The 6,000-nt window shown below is 40.1% G+C and overlaps 1 protein-coding gene and 8 non-coding genes across 13 annotated transcripts in view; 2 read left to right on the top strand and 7 right to left on the bottom strand.

The window, feature by feature from the left end:
- The window catches only part of znf1086 (zinc finger protein 1086), an 893,143-nt gene that overhangs the window by 641,186 nt on the left and 245,957 nt on the right, over positions 1 to 6,000 (top strand). The window lies entirely within an intron of this gene.
- Positions 1 to 6,000, top strand: part of si:dkey-220a11.5 — a 765,979-nt gene that overhangs the window by 233,417 nt on the left and 526,562 nt on the right. The gene's annotated exons all lie outside the window — the stretch shown is intronic.
- On the bottom strand, positions 3,306 to 3,387 carry trnas-aga (transfer RNA serine (anticodon AGA)). Its single transcript has one exon. It is a non-coding gene; the product is annotated as a tRNA-Ser (tRNA).
- trnak-uuu (transfer RNA lysine (anticodon UUU)) lies at positions 3,506 to 3,578 on the bottom strand. Its single transcript has one exon. It is a non-coding gene; the product is annotated as a tRNA-Lys (tRNA).
- Positions 4,337 to 4,418, bottom strand: trnas-aga (transfer RNA serine (anticodon AGA)). Its single transcript has one exon. It is a non-coding gene; the product is annotated as a tRNA-Ser (tRNA).
- Positions 4,537 to 4,609, bottom strand: trnak-uuu (transfer RNA lysine (anticodon UUU)). The gene has a single exon. It is a non-coding gene; the product is annotated as a tRNA-Lys (tRNA).
- trnah-gug (transfer RNA histidin (anticodon GUG)) lies at positions 5,119 to 5,190 on the bottom strand. The gene has a single exon. It is a non-coding gene; the product is annotated as a tRNA-His (tRNA).
- Positions 5,368 to 5,449, bottom strand: trnas-aga (transfer RNA serine (anticodon AGA)). The gene has a single exon. It is a non-coding gene; the product is annotated as a tRNA-Ser (tRNA).
- trnak-uuu (transfer RNA lysine (anticodon UUU)) lies at positions 5,568 to 5,640 on the bottom strand. The gene has a single exon. It is a non-coding gene; the product is annotated as a tRNA-Lys (tRNA).

Genomic DNA, 6,000 nt, shown 5'->3' on the forward strand with positions numbered 1-6,000 from the left:
GTTAAAACAGAGCAAAGAGAAATTTACAAAACATACAGTAAGTTTTAGTCAGCTGATAAAAAAAGTGCATCAAAAAATGTATAAACAACTAGTTTGAGGGGAATGTCTTAGGAAATAATTATGAGCCAAAAGAAAATAACTCAAAGACAAAAATGGAATTAATATATAGATCAGAAAATAAATTAGCAAAGAAAGAAGTGTCAAATTCCAACTAAATGATTGTCATTACAGGACTGAGATGCAGATGAAATCAGCCAGCACAGTGAGGGTTAAAATTAAATCAGATGTAGATCTGCCCAGAAAGAAAAAAAAACACTAAATGCTGAAATAGGTATAAAACACTATTGAAAGGTTTGTGTAAAAATAGGAGCATTAATAGAAACATTTACTGTAATATACAATCTGTCCCAGACATTTCTATTTCTATTTAAATTTAAAGGAGTAATAAATTATAAGTAACTAATAATATTTAATTGACGTTAATTTGATAATTAAAATAAATGGTTAATCAAGACAGATAAAAGAGGCTTAATGTTTATAATATGATTTAAGAGCAATCAATAGGAGAAGATTTTCCAGCTGAAGTTCATATTGTTTGTGGAGATATGTTCTTTTGGATGGTAAATATATTAAGTGCTTAGTTTCTATTGAGTTTATTTTAGGTAACTACCAGAGGAGGGTAGAAACTTGTTTGAACTTGTGTAGGCTGATGACTAGCAAATACTGTATACACCAGAATGCATAAGGGTAAAATTAGGGAGAAAATCTTAGGATGGACACTGTCACAATATGTGGATGATTGAATTATCTACAGCTTCACAAAGATCTAGTTCAATTAAAAGACTTGACTGGAGACCATTGCTTCAAACAGTGAGATGATGACTGTTTTTGGTGTTGACTGGATAAAGAATTATTCTGTAAACAAGCACAGTTGAGAAACTATGATGAATAGATGAGTGGAGATGGTACCAGAAGCAAATTATGAAGCAGGAACAGTTATTACATTTGTGACGAAAGAAGTACTTCCAAGGATTTGAAACATCAGCAAAAAAAGTTCATAAAAGGTTTGCATTAATAAAGTAATTAAAATCAAAGTTAATAAGTGATCAATAAATAAAAACATCTAAAGGAGTATGAAAAATTGTGAATAAAGCAAAAGAGAGAGTAATTGTATTATGCTCAATTACCAGAAATGGCTGAAAGAGATGAAGATGATCCATCAAGGCCAACGCTCAATGAAAGATGTGAAAATAATAAACTTAATGGGATTAATTTGCTAACAAGTGCATTGGTGAATGATGGCATGGAAACTGACAGAAACAGGCATCTAACACCGCATCGCATGAACTACTATTGGGTCAACCCTTGCAAGAAACCACATGAAACTTTGCATAAAACCTTGCATATAATCTCACCTATAACCTTGCACATAACCTCTTGGAATGGTTTGCAAAGATGTCTAATGCAGTAGGGACTTTTATGAAGAAACAATTAATTGCCATGTGCAAAGCGATATCTGTGCAGGAAACCAGAAAGGAGCCATGTGAGAGAGCAGAGATATAAGGTCCAATTGGTCCAGCTGATCGAGTCTATCTGAGGATGCTCTGGAGAGCTCAGGAGAAAAGGACCATATCTGGATGAGGGCAAATCCAACAGCTGCCAAAGTGGATGCCATTAATGGGGTACCAATGCCTCAAAGGAGCGAAAGGAAACAACTCCAGCAAGGGAAAGCTGACCGGAAACAGAGGAGCCTGAATATTCTAAAGCTCTAAACTACGAAGTTCAACTTGTGGAAGGAGAAGTTTATCAGAACAAAGTAAAGAGTGATTCTGATAATATGCCTGAATACCACATACAGCAGTGCCACAAATCAAGGGATGATGAATGCACAACTGCAGATTTCAAAACTCAGACTCTTAACCACACATCTCCATTAACATCTATTAAAGTCAAGTGAAGATGCTGATAGCTTAGAAGAGAAACAAGGATGAGCAAAGATCAAGATCAACATTTGATGCTTTTTATGTTTGCATATTGAATTTGTTTGCATATTGCTTTTATGGTACCTATATATAATATCACTTCAGTATATCCTACATGAGTGTGAAAACCAGCAGCTAGCACTGAACCAACTGAATACTTATGCTTAAAACATTGTTGTCTTTGATGTGTTGAGAGAAAAAAAAGAGTAGTCTTTTACTTCCTTCAAACCAAGAGAGAGGGAAGATGTTTGGCTGGACTTCTGTCAAAGTACAGTGGCATAATCTAGTCAATTGATAACAGCTATGTGGCTAATATCAGTCACTAGATAGAGGTAATTAAGAGAACTGGATTATGAAATTGCACTTTGGGTTAAAAGACAATAATATTAAGACTAAAGTCTTAAGAGGAGGGATTGAAGAAGATTTCTATTCTCTCAGTGTGTAGTATTTTCTAAGTGTAAAGCAGTTAATTTTCTCTTCTCAAAATGTATGTAGTGTTTGCAGCAAACATGCCAGCATGTGTTAAAAATACTGTGTAATATGAGTATGCCTGCACAGAAGCAACACTAGGAGAAGGCTATTACTGAATGGCTGATTGTGTAGAATAACTGAATATGTAAAGCACTGATTATATATGTTAAATACTTGTATGAAGCTATATGTGGCAGAAGTTAGAATGAGTAACATATTATCAAGTTATTATCCTATCATAACAATGTATGTAAACCCTTAGTTCCTTTGCATAAGTTGTATCTATACTTTGCTGACATAGACCTGTAACATCTCTGTTGACATGAGCTGGTGGGCTGAGAGCCAAGAATAGCAGGACCCCTTAGACTAGAAAACCTATTCAAAAATGGTCAAGAGTTAAAAAGAGACACAAAGGGGTGTGTCATAATTACCTGTATAAAGATTATGGGGAACACAGATACTTTAGAAGGTGTCCCGGAGAGACTTCAGAATGCTCTGGGGTCTGCTCTGCTCTTTCTCGGCTTTATTATGGAGAATAAAGTCTATTTTCTGATATGCAAAACCTCCGGTCTGATAATTTCACAATGATGAAAAGTCGAATTCACGACATGACCCCGTTCAACCCGAGGATGTTGCGGCCACAACGCAAAGTTCTAACCACTATACGATCACGGCGAGCTATGAAACAGCCGTTGTGACCTATGTGTGGTATGTTTCTCCCTGTGATAAGCCCCTTTCTCTTCAGTGAGAACTCTCTGTTGTTTTTCTCCTCCTACCAGCACAACGCTTTTCCCAAGAAACAATGAAATTGCAAACAATTGACGACTGCTGCAATTTTAAAAAGGGGGAGGACGTAGTCGGCAGGATTCGAACCTGCGCGGGGAGACCCCAATGGATTTCTAGTCCATCGCCTTAACCACTCGGCCACGACTACAAGACTGCCTGTACTGCCATTTCTTTATGCCTAGTACACATATTGTGCATCCAGATTAAACTTTCATCAAGCGATAGCTCAACAGCAAAAGCTGTGGCTCCACAAAATGAGCGTCACACGCCCGAACAGGGACTTGAACCCTGGACCCTCAGATTAAAAGTCTGATGCTCTACCGACTGAGCTATCCGGGCTCCACAACAGTAATTTACAAGTAGGCAAGGTTTGGGTTGTGGTCGGCGCAGACCTTTACAGTGCACCAAAGTTTACCGTGAGATGGGGTTTTAAGCTTATGGTTTGTGTGGATGTTGCTAAAACACGACAGGTTACTTTGAGGTTGGGTTTATGGTTTTTGTAGGTGTAGACATCAGTACAACACAATAGTTTGGACTTCATGTCATGTAGGAGACATTAAATAGATCAATGATAACTGCAGAATGTCTTTCTGCTGTTGTGGCAATGAATGGACACTCAACAATTGAAAAGATTCCTTCCATGCCTTAGAAGCGTGACTTGATCAGTACTTATCTACACAGCATGCTGGCATCAAAGATCCTATTTCTCTTATATCATATCCCTAGTCTTCCACACTTTAGGAAACGTAAACATTCAGGACGTACCATTAGCACAGACTGCACTGAAAGACGGCTGGAGATAACAGATGGCATAACAGAGTGCGACACCAATGTCACCTTGAAAAACCTGCCTTGACCCGGATTCGAACCGGGGTTGCTGCGGCCACAACGCAGAGTACTAACCACTATACGATCACGGCGAGCTATGAAACAGTCGTCGTGACTTATGTGTGGTATGTTCCTCCCTGTGATAAGCCCCTTTCTCTTCAGTGAGAACTCTCTGTTGTTTTTCCCCTCCTACGAGCACAACGCTTTTCCAAAGAAACAATGGAAATGCAAACAATTGACGACTGCTGCAATTTTAAAAAGGGGGAGGACGTACTCGGCAGGATTCGAACCTGCGCGGGGAGACCCCAATGGATTTCTAGTCCATCGCCTTAACCACTCGGCCACGACTACAAGACTGCCTCTACTGCCATTTCTTTATGCCTAGTACACATATTGTGCATCCAGATGAAACTTTCATCAAGCGATAGCTCAACAGCAAAAGCTGTGGCTCCACAAAATGAGCATCACACGCCCGAACAGGGACTTGAACCCTGGACCCTCAGATTAAAAGTCTGATGCTCTACCGACTGAGCTATCCAGGCTCCACAACAGTAATTTACAAGTAGGCAAGCTTTCGGTTGTGGTCGGCGCAGACCTTTACAGTACACTAAAGTTTACCGTGAGATGGGGTTTTAAGCTTATGGTTGGTGTGGATGTTGCTAAAACACGACAGGTTACTTTGAGGTTGGGTTTATGGTTTTTGTAGGTGTAGACATCAGTACAACACAATAGTTTGGACTTCATGTCATGTAGGAGACATTAAATAGATCAATGATAACTGCAGATAGTCTTTCTGCTGTTGTGGCAATGAATGGACACTCAACAATTGAAAAGATTCCTTCCATGCCTTAGAAGCGTGACTTGATCAGTACTTATCTACACAGCATGCTGGCATCAAAGATCCTATTTCTCTTATATCATATCCCTAGTCTTCCACACTTCAGGAAACGTAAACATTCAGGACGTGCCGTTAGCACAGCCTGCACTAAAAGAAGGCTGGAGATAACGGATGGCATCACAGAGTGCGACACCAATGTCACCTTGAAAAACCTGCCGTGACCCGGATTCGAACCGGGGTTGCTGCGGCCACAACGCAGAATACTAACCACTATACGATCACGGCGAGCTATGAAACAGTCGTCGTGACTTATGTGTGGTATGTTCCTCCCTGTGATAAGCCCCTTTCTCTTCAGTGAGAACTCTCTGTTGTTTTTCCCCTCCTACCAGCACAACGCTTTTCCAAAGAAACAATGGAAATGCAAACAATTGACGACTGCTGCAATTTTAAAAAGGGGGAGGACGTACTCGGCAGGATTCGAACCTGCGCGGGGAGACCCCAATGGATTTCTAGTCCATCGCCTTAACCACTCGGCCACGACTACAAGACTGCCTCTACTGCCATTTCTTTATGCCTAGTACACATATTGTGCATCCAGATGAAACTTTCATCAAGCGATAGCTCAACAGCAAAAGCTGTGGCTCCACAAAATGAGCATCACACGCCCGAACAGGGACTTGAACCCTGAACCCTCAGATTAAAAGTCTGATGCTCTACCGACTGAGCTATCCAGGCTCCACAACAGTAATTTACAAGTAGGCAAGCTTTGGGTTGTGGTCGGCGCAGACCTTTACAGTACACTAAAGTTTACCGTGAGATGGGGTTTTAAGCTTATGGTTGGTGTGGATGTTGCTAAAACACGACAGGTTACTTTGAGGTTGGGTTTATGGTTTTTGTAGGTGTAGACATCAGTACAACACAATAGTTTGGACTTCATGTCATGTAGGAGACATTAAATAGATCAATGATAACTGCAGATAGTCTTTCTGCTCTTGTGGCAATGAATGGACACTCAACATTTGAAAAGATTCCTTCCATGCCTTAGAAGCGTGACTTGATCAGTACTTATCTACACAGCATGCTGGCATCAAAGAT

Source organism: Danio rerio, chromosome 4, assembly GCF_052040795.2.
Source record: "Danio rerio strain M-AB ecotype USA chromosome 4, GRCz13ab, whole genome shotgun sequence".
Lineage (NCBI taxonomy): Eukaryota > Metazoa > Chordata > Actinopteri > Cypriniformes > Danionidae > Danio > Danio rerio.